At 38.9% G+C, this 19,165-nt stretch overlaps 1 non-coding gene across 1 annotated transcript; it reads left to right on the forward strand.

Annotated features, from left to right (window-relative positions):
* The first annotated feature begins 14,192 nt into the window (after nucleotides 1-14,192).
* Nucleotides 14,193-14,265, forward strand: Trnav-cac. Its single transcript has one exon. It is a non-coding gene; the product is annotated as a tRNA-Val (tRNA).
* The last annotated feature ends 4,900 nt before the right edge of the window (nucleotides 14,266-19,165 follow it).

Genomic DNA, 19,165 nt, shown 5'->3' on the forward strand with positions numbered 1-19,165 from the left:
GCCTTAGCCTACTCGGCCATCAGACCGATGTAAAGCTGTTAGGATAAACGCATATATGAGCTTGACATTTCGGTTAAGTAGGTTTCCCATACTGATGGGCTACATATTTCAGGGTGTAATATTACACAGAATAGCATAAAATAATGCAAAGTTTATTTTACACCCAGGCCTTTTACACGCAGCTGGATTACTACTTTTTTAGCTGTGCGGGAATTCCCGGGAAATCGCCCATTTTTGGACCTCTCGATTCCCGGGAAATTTGGTCGAGACTCCCGGGAAATTTTATAGTTATAAATATCGAACCAAAATTAATAATTTAATCAGAAAAACATTTGAAACATTCGAAATTGTTTAGAACATTAGATGTTCAATGTTCAATTTTCAAGTTTGGATAAACCAATGCTTCTCTAATCTTCTTATTCTAAAAGTGTGAATTTTAACTTTTCAAAATTCCAATAACTATAATTGAGAGTAACCAAAAAATGTGGACCCCATAATCAACCTTGAAACACAAGGAATGAAATATTTACTATTTCTAAGAGGGAAAACCTTTTCAAGATAAGTTTAATTTTCATATCCCCTCTCAAGCATAGCAAAACACATAATTGTGTTTTTTTCATTCTAAGTAAGCCAATTTCGCTATACCACAGGTAATTTCCTTTTTTTTATGTCAATAAGTCATTTTGTGTTTTGCTTATTAAATAATATTTTGGGAATGAAAATCAGGCATTCGTTGTAAAGTTAGTGTCCGCTAATTATGAATATTTACAGTTGACATTAAGAAGGAAAAAATCAACTTAAAGTTTTTGTTTTGTGTCGTTATTTATCATTTTGCAAAAATACGATATTGCATATATGGAAAATTATATATTAGTTATTTTTTTACCTACAAAAAATCTAATAACAAGTTCAACAACAAGTTACTGCAACTTTTGAAAAATCACTCAGTGCGAATGAAGATTCTTAAGCGTTTTAAACTGCAACTTTGAGTCCCAAAAGGCTCAAGAAACGATTTTCTATTTTTAGATTGAGGGAAAAAATCAAAATGAAGAAATAGTTCCTCAAAATAATGAGGTTACTTAAATTTAAGTTTCATTGGATTAGTATGAATTAATTGTATCTAAATTCATTAAAAAGAAACGCTGTTTGACTTATCTTTTTAAGTTATTAACACTTTTGACTGGTTAAAATAAATCCCGGGTCCCGGGAATTCCCGGGAAATGCCAAAACTCAACTCTCGATTCCCGGGAAATTGAAAATCTCGAGAGTCGTCACCCTCTATTCATAACATTTTGTTAGGTTGTGGACGAAATCTTGAAATTTAGTAATATTTATTTTGTCATTTTTCCGATCCCTTTTTTTTTACAGAGTCAACTTGAAAGCAATGAAAATGATCGAATCAGTTTAAAAATAAAAATTATTTATTTTATTTTTTTTATTTACCCTGCCCAAGAATAACGCACGAAGCACTCGTGTGTGTTTGGATTTTCCTTGTTTTCTTCCGTTTTCCAACCTATTTTCCGCGGGAATACTTTCCGAGGTGATTCTTCACCAGCAAAGTGCGTTCGTCTGTGTATGCGTCCTTCCTTGTTTTTTTTTTTTAATTCAAGGAAAGCATATATTTTGGATAAAATTGTTTGCCGTCCATCGCGTCCAATGTCGTCGCTTGTGTTTTATCGTATGACAACGACCATTTAGTACATTTCGAGAAAATCGATGTTTAAAGTTTGGTGGTAATTTATTTTCAAAACTATGCATGATGGAGTCAAGCTAATTCGCATACTGAAAAGTATGTGTCACAAGTGTGTTTGGGAAGTCAATTGATTAAAGTATTTCAACTGTACTGAAAATACCCATGCTAAGTCAAATAAGTATAAATCAACAGTTTTACTGGCGTAACCTATTTATTTTCAAAATTAATAGACATTGCCTTAAAAAAGGATATCAAAATAAATTTGAGAAAAATAAAAAAAATTCAACAACAATTTTTATGACACAAGATAGTAAAATCATTTTGAATAGAAATTTCTATACGTCACAAGTGTGATATCCAGGAAACGGAAGCGAATTTGCAAATCCGGTTCGATGCATCTTGTAGGGTTTGTTAAGTTTAATAAACGTCATCATTAACACTTTTTCGACCAAAATGGTCGTTGTCACAAGATGACACACAAACGACAACGTAGCGAAAGAGGAAGAAATTTGGGTGCGCAGTGTCGACCGTAAATTGAGTCGCGTGAGAATGTTTTGCGCGCGCAGTGAAAATTCGCACGCGTTTTGCCTTTTCACTGAGGCAAGGCTATAATTCTGCTCTCAGAAATTATTTTTACGTGATGTATCGTTTGATAGGTAATCAAAACACATTTCAAACGAGTTTAAAATTTTGAAGATCTGGCAACCCTGTCATGACCACCTAAGTGATATTCATGTATTTTTTTGAAGCCGGATCCTTGGTTTTAGTTGGTTCCATACCAAAAACCATGTTTGATGCTAATTGTAAATAATTTCCGGTTCTTCCCATTTATGGTTAGGAGTAAGGAAGGGACCAACCACGTAGGTGGATTAAGTTAGTTTTTTTTTTCACTGCGCTAGCCATTCTTGGTTTCCTTCCTCCAGTAAGTGGACGTCAACACGAGGCTAGTCTCCACGCGGCGGCGTGTCTACTTCGTGCTGGCCCCCGGGTTTGCGTTGACGAACGGTTCCGACTTTCTTCGACGGGGGCTTAGCAACGGAGGGACTTCGGAAGGGAGGGAGTAAAGAACGGGGGATGGTCCCATTTTTCGACCCGATTGAGACGGAATTACTCGATTTATAGTATGTATTTTTTCCTTTCCCCCATTACATGCATGATTGTATGTGTATGAAGCACGATATGAGTGCAGTGCAGTTTCAATAATGGTCCTCGCGCAGAAATGGGTACGACGAGAGCTCGGAAAGTGTGTCAGTTTAATTTTGTGTAAATTAATTCGTTTTTTCCCACCGGGATTCAACCGCCAAGATCAAGTTGACGGCGCACCGTCACTCTTTGTAACCTACCGGACCGGGAGTGGGCCATTCTGTCCGAGGTGCACAAAGTGACTGTCGGCACGTGGCGTCCTCGGAGTGCACGTCAGCGAGGTGCAACGTAATAAAAATGCATAGTTTTGAATGGTCTTTAGCGACACATTGACCATGGCCTGTCGGTTTGTTGAAGGAGGAATTGGTGTCAACTGGTGCGGCGGTGTGTTTGCAACGAGAACCAATGCTTTAAAGCCCAGATGAGAATTTTTTTCCACTATAAGTTTTCAAAATATTTCTCTTTTACACTTCCCTTAGTTGCCTTTTTTTCTAAACCAAGGGTGACCAAAGTATAGCCCGCGAGCTAGATGTGGCCCGCTAGGTAATTATTTTAAATATCTTGTAAAATGTAACTTTGATCACTCGTCAGTAGAGTGATTTTATAATAATTATAAAATTTAAGAATTATTCTTTAATTTAAGGGTCAAAGTCAGTCAAAGATTTTTTTGTGAACCTTTTAATTTCTATTGATATTAATGCAATGGTTTTTCCATGACTTGATCTTGATTTTACGACATACACATTTTGTTGAAAAAATTGTAATTTCGTCAAACTTTCATCCTAAAAAATATTAAACATTCAAATTTGACTAAAGCAGAAACCTGTTAAAAAAGCAAAAAATAAAGGTAAATGCAGAAATTTGTATGATCCCTTGATGATACATTTCAAACAAATCTTCCAAAATTGTAGGTTTAACAATACGGCTTCGATCTCATAACATTTGGATTTTAAAGCTAATTGACAAACAATTGATTCAGACAGATAAAAATTTATGCCAATTTGATTAAGATTAAAAAATAAACTGATGTTATGATTAAAAAATAACATTTTGCAACGATTTATCATTAAAATAACATGCTACCATTTTGCAATTTTTTGTCATCCCATTAAAGAAATTTAATGAAATTTTAATGAAAATACAAATGCATTTCTATTTTCATTATACCTACTTTTTTTAAATAAAAATATTTTTATTAGGTCCTTTTCAGTAGTGTGACCTGGTTAGAACCGAGTCGGCTTTTGTAATTACATTTTTTTTAAAGCTAATAGTAATTATAGAGGATCTTGTGTGAAAATGTTAGTGGGAGGGGAGCCGATTACCCGCGGCCTAATCGGGGTTAGTAGGAAAGGGATTGATGTTAAAGACAAGACGTGGGAAGGGAAGGGGGATTGTGTAGGGGTTTGTTTGTTTTTGACACTTTTTTAGTTTGTACCCCGTTGGTTGGTCAAAGTCAAACAAAAAAGTGACGAACTGTCACTTTTTACAAGGCGCTCACGCACACTATCAAAACAAACGTTTGGTAGTGTGTGTGTGAACTCCGTGTCAAACTAAAAAGTGACCCCGTTCGTTTGACAACAGTAGGTGTCTAACCATCGGGGTTTGAGTGTAGAGGAGACATTCGCGTATGTTTGGCAGATTAAGCACTCGCTTCTTACTCCATCCTCGTGGCGCAGGGGTAGCGGCTTCGGCTGCCGATCCCGATGATGCTATGAGACGCGGGTTCGATTCCCGCCTTATCCACTGAGCTTCTATCGGATGGTGAAGTAAAACGTCGGTCCCGGTTTCTCCTGTCTCGTCAGAGGCGCTGGAGCAGAAATCCCACGTTAGAGGAAGGCCATGCCCCGGGGGGCGTAGTGCCAATAGTTTCGTTTTAGTTTCGTTTATTACTCCATCCATTATGCTGATTTTCACTATTTAAATAACTAATTTTGCAAAACTTTTGATAGAAACTTGATTGCTCACTTCTTATTAAGCTATTTATCACTCGATTTCAGTCGAAAACGCTTTTTTTTCTAACCAGGTCCCAGTGCCGAAAAGGACTTAATAAAAATAATTTTATGGAAAAAATGATTGTGTTTTTTTGTTGATTAATTCTTATAATTACGAAAAGTCATGTTCAAGTAAAAACACAAACCATTTCCATGTGACAATCCAAAAGGACACAGCAGCGAAGAAAAGAAACAGCTGGTAGCAGATGATCGCTCGTTGGTGGTTGACTTGATCAGCCGTAGCAGCTTAATCCACCTGTTGATACTGCGCGCTCATTATTTTACACCTGCAGGTTTAAGCATAGCGTGCTGCTTACCATCGGTCTTCCGTTCATTCTTCTTTTTATTGAACTGATGATTTTTAAATATGTACAGCTTGTTGGTTGAAATTAGCGTTTCACATTGGATCTTTTACTACAGTTAACTCCTTTAATTATTGTCCATCATTTAATAAAAAAAATCTTCGCAAATACCTTTCCGTCAGTGCTTTTCCCCCAACAAACTTTGCTGGCTGTGCACTTTATCCGTCAGCAGTCGTTCGAGTGTTACCGGTTCTGATTTTTCACGCAAATAATATTTTAAATTTAAACACTCAACATAATAACGTTAATAATAGATGATGAAAAGGTGCGTGCGCGGCAAGATCACTCTCTAGGCACAGAGTCCTGGTGATCATCATCAACGTTCGCGGTTTGAAGGAAAGTGTATGTTTTGCCGGCGAACATGCGAAATGAGGGAAAACGGGGAAACCTCAGCGCCTCTCTCTAGACGACGCCGATGAGGCTGATTGGTGGTGAAAGAGGAAAACATGCGGAAAATGAGGGGCGATTGTGCGGAAGCTTGGTGCGCGTGATGATCAGTTGATTTAGTTGAGTATTTATAGTGAGACCAGGGAAAATCTCGTTGCATGTGTAAAAGTTTAAAATTCGATACCTTGACAGGGATGAAGTGTTAGTAATAATGAAATTATCTTGTTTGAAAAAGCGTACGTTTATTTGTAGTTTTGTAAAACAGATTTAACGAACTTCGCAAATGAATCCTCCTGGAAATGGAACATTCAATGGTGGTAGTCTTGACTAAATTTGGATGATTCAAACTACCGCACTGAACCATAGCAAAAGAAAAATTTCCTTCAATCTGAGATTTTGCCATATTCTTCAATGTAGAAAACTATGGTGTGAGTCTTGACAAGTACGGAAAAATAAAATTTGCCATAAAGCCTTTATAGCTAGCTAAAACTTCACCCCCTCGCAGCAGAAGCAGGAGCTAATCATCCACTCAACATGATTTCGAGCCGTTAAGTCGACGCCAAAAGAGCACTCCTCGCATCGTGTCTTCAGACAGTGCATTGCGTCGTAGTTCGAAGGTATGCTTGCATCTTGCCCTTTACGGCCGCCCCGTACGAAGAAGCCGTCGCGATCCTTGCGCCAAGTGCACAGTGTCTGGGTGAAAGGGACGACGCAGTTTGGCCGCACCAGAAAAGAGAGATCAAGCGTTCGCGTGAAGCCGGGTCTCGTCAATCGTCACTTTGGGCGGCGGCGGTTTTGGCCGACGGGAGTAGAGTCCCCCGGCAGCTCTTGGTCTTGGCTGAGTTCGCGGTTGCGGTTCAAAGTTTCAGGTTAATAAGCAACATGGTTGCAAACGTGTCGAGGTATCCGACCAATTCGACCGACGACGACGACGCCACCGGCTGACTGGTGATGATGATGTTTTGCAAATGTGCCGCGTCTTGGTCTTTGTCTTACTTTGCCCCCGTCAAGAATCGTGGCGTGGCCAAGTAGAACGAACGACTGGGTGCGGGTTTTGAAACGCGGTGGCGATTGGGACGACCAGAAATGATTGTCTATTAATAATCTGTAAATCATATAAACGTGGTCCCGGCTTTTTGAGGTGCAAAAGGACCATCCTTTGGCACGTCGTCGTCTTTGACGTAGAGAACCAGAGGGTGCAGGAGAACCTGCCGGCAGTCCGTGCCAGTCAGTGCTTGAAAAGTAGGTGGATGGTTGGTTTGTTTATTTTTACTCCAAGCGAATCTGTTTATTAGCTGCCGAGCAATGAATTGTAATATCTTCGTCATATTTTTGGATATTTCTGTTTTGAGAGGCCCGAAAAGAAATCGAAAGACTGTTTCTGTTGTGCTCTCGCAGGCTGGGTAATGTGTTGTAGCAGATTCAGAAATACGTCAAAGCGCGATGGAATTTGACCTAGGAATTGAGTAAACAAATGATTTCGGGTTTGGAATGTAGCACTGAACCGTGGGGTCGAAACGATTTACTAATGATGATTTGTCGGAACTTTTTTTTGTGTGCTGTATTTCCAGTTAGATTACACTGACTTACAAAAATTGACGAAAATTACGGCGCAGGCTCAACTCGAGGAGAAACATGAAGTTTGGGGTCCCCAGAAAGAAAATTACATGCAATATGTGGGAGTAGCCAACAGCACTTATTCTCCATACAAACTTTGCAGAAAAACAATTCGACCCAGTCTAACTATTTCCGAAAAATTCAAAGTGCACGTTTTTCTGGGGATGCTTCCCCTTGAGTTGAGCCTGCGCAGAAATTTTGTGGGTCGGTGTTATCAAAAGTTCCGTGGCTAACATAAAAACGTTGCTTAATCCACCTATGTGGGTGGTGCCTTCTTCTCATTTATATAGTAAATTTATCCTATCCGAAAAATGTTCTATTAATAACTGCATTCAGCCTTCAAATAATATTCAAGTATTCAAATACCGTCATCTTTAGTGAAATTGGGTCAAAAAACAATAATACAGAAATTTGTATGACCCACTGAAGTTGATGTCAATCTGATTTTAATAGGGGGAACACGTTCCCCTCAACCGCTTTACGTAATAAACGAACGCTCCTATTTAAACTTTTTTGTTGATATCTTGAGTTTTCACAGCCGTTCAGGTTTGGCCTGGTTTGACTACAGATTCTGTGAAAAAGGAGGAAATCATTGTTATCCGAGCATTCGTTGGTGAAGGTTGTCTGAATCAACATGACTCGTCGCGTCCCGGCGCAAAACGCCGGCAATATTGCCCTACCTGCGGCTCAAGCAGGCAAAAAAGTGGGAATTTCCAAAAGGAAGGTTGAGGCCTCAACTGATGGCCAAAAACCGGGGATTTCCAAGAGGAAGGTGCTTTTGGAAGTGACATCGAACAGCAAAAAGACGAAAAAGAGCGACGGTACTGTACCGATGGATGAGGAGGAGGAGAACTCTTCGTCGCACGAGGAGCAGCTATTGAAGAACAACAAGTTTGCTGGACTGCCTGACGAGGACCAGGTAGCGGAAGCAAAGGAGAATGAAGTGAAACAGCGAAAGGAGAAACTGCCTCCTTTTATGTGCGGCAATCAGCAGCAACGATCGACTTTCGAGCGGGGCTGGTTGAACTCATCAAGTCTGGGAAAGTCCAAGGCAACATTCGTCTGTGTCAGGACGGATTTAAGGTGCTGGTGCAATCCAGGCAGCACTATCAACTGGTCAAGGATTACTTGACCGAAAACGAGGCGGAGTACTTTACCCATGATGTCGTCATGGATAAGCCGTACAAAATCGTCGTCAGAGGTCTGTACGACATGCCAGTGGAGGAATTAGCTGCCGAGCTAAAAGTTTTGAAACTGGATGTGTTGGCCGTGCACAAAATGAGCCGACGCAACAAAGACATCAAGTACCGTGACCAGCTCTACCTGCTGCATTTGGCTAAGGGATCGACGACGCTTCCTGAGCTGAAGGCAATCCGAGCGGTTTTCAACATTATCGTGTCGTGGGAGCGATACCGACCAGTGCATCGTGACGTCACACAATGCTTCAACTGCCTGGGCTTCGGGCACGGAGGTAAGAACTGCCACCTAAAGCGTCGTTGCGCCAAATGTGGTACCGATGCGCACATCACATCCCAGTGCATCCAAGATTCGCTGGTGAAGTGCCTCAACTGCAACGGTGAGCACTCGTCAACCGACCGAAAGTGCCCCAAGAGAGCTGAGTTCGTGAAAATTCGGCAGCAAGCATCGACGAAGAATCAGCCTCAGCGTCGTAGAACTCCTCCAGCCCTGGTGGAGCAAAATTTTCCACCTCTTCAACCGCGACGCCAGGTCCCGAACTTGGCACCGTTGCCGTTGGATCCCAGGAAGAGAGCTGAGATGAATCATCCACGGCCGGGTTCCAGCCAGGAGCCGAGACCGCCACCACCGGGCTTCAGCCAGGAGCCAAGACCAACCCAAGAACCAGCAGTTGAGGAAAATGGTAATGATCTTTACACCTCAACCGAACTCCTCAATATTTTCAAACAGATGTCCGCTGCACTGCGTGGATGCAAAACCAAGACCCAGCAGATTGAAGTGCTGACCTCGTTCGTCATCCAGTATGGATCGTAGGTCCCTCAAGCTGCTGAATTGGAACGCTTGCTCCATTAGGAGGAAGAATTTAGAGCTGGTGGATTTTCTTCGCGAGAAGGAGATCGACGTAGCTGCCATCACGGAAACTCATCTGAAGCCCGGTGAAAAAGTTTATCTGCAAAACTACAAGATCGCGACGCAGCTCGATAGGACCACCTCTGGAGGAGGAGGTGTGCTTGTCGCTGTTCATCGTGATCTCAAGCCACGCCGGCTGCCACACTTCAAGCTGGACATCATCGAGGCCGTTGGAGTGGAAATTCCCACTTCGGTTGGCCCAGTACTCTTCATTGCTGCATACTGCCCACGTCAGGTGAATTCCAGAGATGGTTCAGCAGCAAAACTGAAGAGCGATATCCAGAAGCTGACACGGCGGAGCGCAAAGTACATCATCGCTGGTGACCTCAACGCGAAGCATGAAGTTTGGGGCAACAGCAGGAGGAATCGGAACGGAGTGATTCTGCACAACGATCTGCAAAACGGATACTACAACGTTGTGAGTCCGGATCGTCCAACGAGGGTGGCTCGGTCTGGGAATCACTCAATCATCGACTTCTTCATTACCAATATGGCTGAGAACGTGGCTCATCCTGAGGTGTTTGAAGAGTTGAGTTCTGATCACTATCCGGTGGTTGTGGAGGTTGGAGCTTCCGTTACTCCGCAGCGGCAACCAACCCGGAAAGATTACCACAACGTTGACTGGCAGCAGTTTCAGCAAGTGGTAGACAGCAACATCGACTATGATCAACACCCGGAAACTTCTGCTGATATTGATCGTTCGCTGGAGGTGATCCAGCAGGCTATCAACCAAGCAGAGGCTGCCAACGTTCGGGAGGTTCCTGTTAATTTTAAGGTAACTGATATTGACGTAGATACTAAACACTTGATTAGACTTAGGAATGTTTATAGGAGACAATATCAACGGACTGGGGACTATGACAAAAGATTTCAGTGAACAATTTGAACAAAATCATACAAGACCGACTTGACAATATCAGAAATCAAGAATTTTCAAAACATGTAAGCCAGCTTGGGAATTATTCAAAACCATTTTGGAAACTTTCAAAAGTTCTTAAAAACAAACCAAAGCCTATTCCTCCTCTTATTGTTGAGGATTCTCCTTTGATTACATCCGAGGAAAAGGCAAATGCACTTGGGCTTCATTTTGTTAGTTCACATAATCTTGGCGCTTCCATGACCAGCCGTAAAGAAACATCAGTTGCCAATAGTATTTCAACAATCAATGACTCTACCTTTGAATTTCCTGCAGATTCCCATGTTTCTGGTGAGGAAGTCAAAGTTGCAGTTAAACAAATGAAAAATATGAAAGCTCCAGGCTTTGATAACATTTTAATCTAGTGTTGAAAAAACAGAGTGATCAGTTCTTTCAACATCTAGCCAATATTTTCAATAAATGTTTGCAACTTGGTTACTTCCCCACCAATTGGAAACTGGGCAAAGTCATACCAATTTTGAAGCCTCAAAAGATCCAACATCGCCAACAAGTTATCGTCCCATTAGTCTTTTGAGTAGTCTGTCCAAACTCTTTGAGAAGGTCATCTATTCAAGGCTTTTGGATTTTACCAACGATAATAATATAATTTTGAACGAGCAGTTTGGCTTCCGAAAGGGACATAATACTGCTCATCAGCTTACGAGAGTAACTAAAATCATCAAGCAGAACAAGCTTGAGTCTAAATCAACTGCTATGGCTTTGTTGGATGTTGAGAAGGCTTTTGACAATGTTTGGCATGATGGTTTGATACATAAACTGTATTTATACGGTTTTCCAATGTATCTTATCAAAATTATCCAGCACTATCTTTCGGAGAGATCGTTCAAGGTTTTTCTGAATGGGATTGCTTCTGGATTATTCAACATTGATGCTGGGGTTCCCCAAGGAAGTATTCTTGGCCCACTTCTGTACAATATTTTTACATCTGATTTGCCTACTCTTCCTGGTAATGGTGTGTTGTCACTTTTTGCTGATGACACTGCCGTTATTTATAAGGGTAAAATAACCAGATATTTAGTTGGCCGTCTTCAGAAGGGTCTTGACGTTCTTTCCGAATACTTTGGCGACTGGAAAATTCGCATAAATGCAGCCAAAACTCAAACCATCATTTTTCCACTTTCCAAATCGGCCCGATTTGTCCCAAAGGATGATGTTTTGATTAAAATGAATGATGTTTCAATACCCTGGTCAAAGGAAGTTGTCTATTTAGGTCTCATACTTGACTCGAAACTATTGTTTCGGCAGCATGTAGATAAAATATTGAACAAGTGCAGCATTCTCATCAGGTGTTTGTATCCTTTAATTAACAGAAAATCAAAGCTATCTTTGAAAAATAAGCTAGCAGTTTACAAACAAATAATTTACCCCGTTATTGAGTATGCAGTACCTGTTTGGGAGTGTTGCGCTAGAACTCATAAATTGAAGCTCCAGCGTGTCCAAAACAAGGTACTCAAAATGGTTTTGAATGTTCCTGGCTGGACAAGATCAAGTGAGGTTCATGAATTAGCAGAAGTAAAAATGTTGGATCAGAAGATTCAAGAAAAATGTTTGAAATTCAGGGAAAAATGTGCTATATCTGAATACCCCTTGATTCAAGGATTGGTTTAGTTTATGGTAAGATTAAGTTAGTTTTAGGTTAGGTTATGTTTTCTTTTTTTTCCTCATTGTACCTAGTGTTACAAAAATGATAAATCATATACTTTTAAAGTTAAGAAAATGAACAGTGTTTAAATCACGAAAAGCAAACTAAAGCTGAAGAGCCACAGCTGACCACTTATTATGTAAACCAAATGTAATTATTATAAGAAAGATTCAATAAAGTATATTTAATTCAAAAAAAAAGGAGGAAATCCAGGTTTTTCGCGAAAACTTAACACGTAGCCTTATGTATGGGACTAACTTCAAATGCGTTTTTCTCAGCTTGCTGTTTTTGCATATGGGACATTTATGCGAACATGGGCAGTATAGGTCTCATGAAAGTGTGTAAATAACACTTAAGTGCTTATAACTTTTGATAGGATTATCAGATCTTCAATGTTTTGTGCTCATTAGAAAGGTCTTTCAAATACCTTTCATAAAAATGTATAACAAGATGGTTTTTTTTTTTTTACAAAAAACTACCCTTTTTACAATCTTTTGAACTTTAGCCAGAATCTTTTTTTTAGCATAACTTTTGAAATACTTTACAAAGCTTCATGATATTAACTAGGGTCTTGTGGGGCTCCAAGACGGATCGAATAAAACCATTACGGTCCAAATCGGTTCAGCCAGTGCTGAGATAATTGAGTGAGATAAATTCGGTGCACACATCCACATCCAAACACACGCAAAGTCATTTGCTCAGAATTTGATTCTACGGTATACGTGAAGTTGGTGGGTCTACGAGGTCGAATTAAGAAGTTCATTTAAATGCCTTTCCTCAAGAAGGTGAGGAAGGCAAAGACTAAACCTGACCTATTGGAAAATTCTGCCAGCTGTGAATACTGCTGAAGTTCTACCAAAACGCTCAACGAAACTACAATTCTTACAGATCACTGGAATTTTAGGTGTGAATTAATCGATATCGAGACAGAGAATATTGTGAGTTTTTGTTCAATTTTATAAAACATAATTTAAAAAAAAACTGACATTGACATTTTTCCTCCAAAAACATAAATAAATAAAAACTCAAACAAACTTATCCCACCCAAAATCACCCACTCCTTCACTCAGGTCACCAAAGTCCCCCTCACTGGTCTTCTCAGCTCCTCCTCCGCCTCCTCCGGAATGCAAATAACAGTAAAACTCTTCCTCCTCGGCGAACCCACCTCCACTTGCTCCGTTCCGCACCCGGAACATCCACCCGGCGGAACACCGCGACGCCGTGCTAAAAAACATGCTCACACATGCTCGGTTAAGCTCATTCGGTACCACTGGTGAGCAATTCCATGATTTTTCAGGAAATTTTCAATGAAACTTTGTAGACATGTTCTCCTATTTTTGTGTTAAGCCATTTTTGTGTACATGGAGCCAGCTTCACTCGATAATGACATTCGAGAACGTTGAAAATATATAGAAAACAATCCTATACCGACAAACTTCGTCTTGGCTTTTATTTTCTTGACGTTTTTTAGCTTGTTTGCTTATTAAGCTTCCTGTGATCAAAATTTGATTTTACGTAAATTTTCCCATACAATCTGGAGATGCTCCGAAATCGGTCCCAGAGTGGCCAAAGTGGCATTTTTTTAGCATATAAACCTTCCTTGGGCTTACTCTTTTTACCAATAGCACACTTTTTTCAAAGCATAACGTGGACATACCGAAGGCACCAAAAAAGTTTCTGCCGGATTAAAAAATACAAAAATTAAAATTAAAGAAAAAAGACCGATTCCGTAGAGAACTGCTCAAGACTTGATTTTTCAGTCTCGGTCATATTTTTACCGAAAAGCCTATGTCCTATTTCCCGAAAGTTTGCCTATGGCCGCAATTCAAATAGAAGTATGGAATAAAGATGAAATAAAGAATTAAAAGTTCTGTTATTAAATGCTATTTGAAGAATTAAAATGATGAATAACCAGATTTTTGGTAAATTTATAAAATTAAAGCCCGTCTAGAGGCGAGATTGAGTCGTATAGAATGTTGAAGTCAAATCAATTTCGATCTATTGTTTAATAGGGGGATGGCGTCGCTATTTTTAGACCACATTTTCCACTTTTTCTCATCGAAACCGACTACTTTATCGACTTCATTTTGCTGGGCGAGATAGGCCGCCGTCTATTTTTAGACGATGACTCAGCACTTTTACACTCTTGCGCTTAAAAAACCAGGTGGCAGCACGATGTAACGCCACGTCCCTATTATACCACACAATACTCTCGATCACTCTTTACCATAGAGAAGTTGCATTACCGAGGCTCTTCGAAGAAACCATGTTCGAATCACTTACTGTTTGGAACTCTGAAACCTCAGTATATCTAGTTTCCGTAGTGTAGCGGTTATCACGTCTGCTTCACACGCAGAAGGTCCCCGGTTCGAACCCGGGCGGAAACAGAGTCTTTTTTTTACTGGTCTTTTTTCAAGGAGGCTAAAAGCAATGTGCTCTGGTACGCACAAAACAATGATTTATTGAAGAAAAGAGGGTAAACACGGCCAGTGTGAGTGAAAAGGAGAATGAGTTTATGACTGAGAGCGCGCTGAGCCGGCGATAAGTGGGGTGTGGTTGGTGGGCCTAACGCGGGCAGTGAGCATGACCCTCCCGTTTCCAACTGCGATTTGTTCACAGCTTGCTTTGGGTGGGGGAAAGGGCAGTGCTGACAAACTGTGACGGGAGGAAGAGGAGAAAAGAACGTGAGCGCGCGCGTCCGTGTTCAAGACGAATGAGTGAGTGTTTCTAAATTAAAAATAACTGCAATGAGATGAGTGGTTAACGTTGCCCAAGAAGCGTAGTTTACAGTAAATCAATTAATTTCTATTTAAATTACAATGTTTTCCCGTGTGCTTTGGTTCTTTTTTTTGTGCAAACATGTTCATTGAGCCAATGTGAGAATATGGTGGTTACGATACTCGTTTTACTTATAAATTGATTGCAAGCTAAGTCGTCCTGTTTTTTTTTACAACTTTGATGGGTTTATACTAAATTTCACCATCATTATGCATGTGGAGGGATAACAAGTCACGTTTAAGGTGGTAGAAGGTGTCCTACACTTTTGGGGCAATGACTGTCAATGGTGGTTTTGAATTCGGTCCAGAAAAGCCATTTTTTGATTGATACATTCTGAATCAAGATTTAAATGTTTTTCTTAAACAAACATGGCCGCCAAAATCGATCGGGAATGACGCCTTCCAGAGCCTTAATTATGTGCAGCATAAAATTTAATATAGAATTCTTCAATCTTTCACTTTGGCTGAGGAAACTGCAGCATGTGTCTTCGCCGAGCGTGAACTCGTATCATGCAAATAACAACAGAATAGATAGAGATCTGAGACACCATCCACAAGAATGATTTTTTTTTAAATTTATATTTATTCAGATTTTTTTCTTCTATGTACATTCATTCAGTTAAAATATTATTGAGTGTCCAATCACAATTGATAACTTTCCACCTCAATTTTAAATAATAGCAACTTTCATTTATTCATGAAATATTGTAGCTTTCGCTATTCAGTGATTTCAAATGTAGGAGGTCCTACATGTACAAAAGGGAAAAGGGATACCTTAAAAATAACTTATAAACTATATAAAGAGCGGATCAATGCAGCAGAAGACTGTAATGATTTTTGTTGAAATGCATCAATTATCTTATTGGACATAACATCCAAAGTGTCAACTTCGGCTAATTGATGAAGTTCACTGGTGCTGAACCAGGGAGGAAGTTTCAGAATCATTTTCAGAATTTTGTTCTGAATCCTCTGAAGTTTTTTCTTCCTGGTTAAGCAACAGCTTGTCCAGATCGGCACAGCATAAAGCATGGCAGGTCTGAAAATTTGTTTATAAATTAACAGTTTATTCTTGAGACAAAGTCTAGAATTCCTGTTTATAAGTGGATACAAACATTTAATATATTTGTTACATTTAACCTGGATACTTTCAATGTGATCCTTGTAAGTAAGGTTTTTGTCAAAAGCAAGTCCAAGATATTTCACTTGATCCTCCCACTTTAAATTTACCTCATTCATCTTTATAATGTGATGACTTTTTGGTTTAAGAAAATCAGCCCTTGGTTTGTGAGGGAAAATATTCAGTTGAGTTTTTGCAGAATTTGGAGTAATTTTCCATTCTTTCAAATAAGAATTGAAAATATCCAAGCTTTTTTTGTAATCTTCTTGTGATGACTCGAAGGCTTCTACCTTTGGCGGAGATGCTTGTATCATCAGCAAAAAGTGATTTCTGACATCCTGGGGGCAAATCAGGCAAGTCAGAAGTAAAAATATTGTATAAAATTGGACTCAGATTTGCTGTTCTGATAACATACCTGCAGAGTACGATCCGTCAAATAATTTTGAATAATTTTCACGATATAAATCGGAAAATTAAACCTTTTCAATTTCGCAATCAAACCTTTATGCCAAACACTGTCAAATGCTTTTTCTATGTCTAGAAGAGCAGCGCCAGTAGAATAGCCCTCAGATTTGTTGCTTCGAATCAAATTTGAAACTCTCAACAGCTGATGAGTAGTTGAATGCCCAAGGCGAAATCCAAACTGCTCATCAGCGAAAATTGAATTTTCATTAATGTGCGTCATCATTCTATTAAGAATTATTCTTTCGAATAATTTACTAATAGATGAAAGCAAACTAATGGGCCGATAGCATGAGGCTTCAGCAGGATTTTTATCCGGTTTCAAAATCGGAACTACTTTGGCATTTTTCCAACTACTGGGAAAGTATGCCAAATCAAAACATTTGTTGCAAATTTTGACCAAGCTACTCAAAGTTGCTTCAGGTAATTTTTTAATTAAAATGTAAAAAATGCCGTCCTCACCAGGGGCTTTCATATTTTTAAATTTATTGATAATAGATTTTATTTCATTCAGATCCGTATTAAAAACTTCATCTGATGAAAATTCTTGTTCAACAATATTCTGAAATTCTATTGAAATTTGATCTTCAATAGGACTCAAAACATTTAAGTTGAAATTATGAGCACTCTCAAACTGCTGAGCAAGTTTTTGAGCTTTTTCCTCATTAGTTAATAGAATATTATCACCATCTTTTAAAGAAGGGATTGGTTTTTGAGGTTTCTTAAGAACCTTTGAAAGTTTCCAAAAAGGTTTGGAATAAGGTTTAATTTGTTCGACATCTCTTTCGAACTTTTCATTTCGCAGGAGAGTGAATCTGTGGTCAATAACCTTTTGCAAATCTTTTTGAATTCGCTTCAGTGCAGGATCACGAGAACGTTGATACTGTCTTCGGCGAACATTTTTCAGACGAATCAGAAGCCGAAGATCGTCATCAATAATGGGAGAATCAAATTTGACTTGGACTTTTGGAATAGCAATATTCCTAGCATCCAAAATTGCATTAGTTAAAGATTCCAAGGCTGAATCAATATCAGCTTTGGTTTCTAAAACAAAATCATGATTCAAATTATTCTCAATATGATGCTGATACCTGTCCCAATTAGCTTTGTGATAATTAAACACAGAACTATTGGGTCTGGTAACTGCTTCATGAGAAAGTGAAAAAGTTACTGGAAGATGATCAGAATCAAAATCAGCATGAGTCACTAAAGAACCACAATACTGACTTTGATTTGTCAAAACCAAATCATTTGTTGATGGATTTCTAACAGAAGAAAAGCAAGTTGGCCCATTCGGGTATAAAACCGAATAAAGACCAGAAGTGCAATATCTGAATAGAATTTTACCATTGGAATTTACTTTTGAATTATTCCAAGATTAGTGTTTGGCATTAAAATCACCGATGATCAAAAATCGAGATCTATGCCGAGTAAGTTTATTCAAATCCCCTTCGAAATAATTTTTATTATCCACAAGAATGACGAAGATTTCTTTTGTTCCAATATGTAATCACGGGAATATAGGTATAGATTAACGTTTATAAATAAATTAAACACACGAGGCAAATTAAGAGGCAACAGGAAAAACCATCAAGTTGTGGCGGTGTGAGATTTCTCCATAAATAACAAAACACATTAACACTTATGTACTACTGCATGTGAACTACGGTAGACGCGTTTTCGCCACCATCATGGGGAACCATCTCTTAGTTTTCCCTGATCGGCTTTGGGGCATGAAAGATGTCTAGCGATTAACTTGCTTGTTCCGAAGTCTGATGGCAGCTGAAGTGGTCGGTCGGAATAATTTGATTATGATTGTTTTGTTTTGGTATGCATTTTTACGTTATTAGAGGTTTTTTTTTGTAAAATACTGAAATTTTCGCAAACTACTGTTTCGAAAATATTCAAAAAATATATATAAAATACCGCATGTGCACAAATATTAAGAATTTGCAAAATGGGTATCAAATGAAGCATGCATTTTTTTTGATAACTCACATATTATATTTTTGAAAAATCTATTTTATTTTTTACGTACACGGAGAAAAAAGAGTTCCCAAAATTGTGAACAAGCGTTCATGAAAATGGGGACCACGAACAAAGTGTTCAAATCCCATGGTACGATTTTGAAAAACGTACCATGACATTTGAACACTTTGTTCGTGGTTTCCATTTTCATGAACGCTTGTTCACGATTTTGGGAACTCTTTTTTCTCCGTGTAGCTACATTTGGTATGCATTTTCACCTTGTTACAGATTTTTAAGTACTATTTTTTTTATAAAATGAAAATAATCAAATTTTAATAATTTGCTAATGGGTATCAAGCGAAGCGATATTTTTGATTTATTAAATATGTTTTACAAAGTTTTGTATTTTTTATTATTGATTTTTCATAATTTTCAGTATATGGGTATCAAACAAAGCAAACATGCCAAAAATGTAGAGAATGCTGTGGAGCGTTGAATGCAGTCAAAATCATTTATGCAGTTTATGTAACTAACTTGTGCAGTCGTACATTTATACAACAAAATTTATACAACAAGTTTTAACGACAACTGGTCAAGGCGCTTGACTATGAATTAATAACTACGTTTTGATAACAACTGCGGGCTTTCACGAGTTTTATTATTACATTTTTATATAAATAAAAAAATAGCCCATGTCCATGTCATTTCAAAACTTTATTTTTTAAGCAAAACTGCACAAGACGCAATCGATAGCGTAATTAATAGAATGTAGTACAATCACGTCAATCTCCTGCCGATTTGCCCAACGGGGGAAGTTCGATGAATTCACACTGAACTGTAATCGAACATACACACATATTTATAAGTTTACGTTGCACTGAACCACGGCAATAAACATCAGCCGATAAGATTGTTAATATTTAATCACGTGCCAAAACGCCATTGCCCGACCTGATTGGTTCC

Source organism: Culex quinquefasciatus, chromosome 3, assembly GCF_015732765.1.
Source record: "Culex quinquefasciatus strain JHB chromosome 3, VPISU_Cqui_1.0_pri_paternal, whole genome shotgun sequence".
NCBI classification, from domain to species: domain Eukaryota; kingdom Metazoa; phylum Arthropoda; class Insecta; order Diptera; family Culicidae; genus Culex; species Culex quinquefasciatus.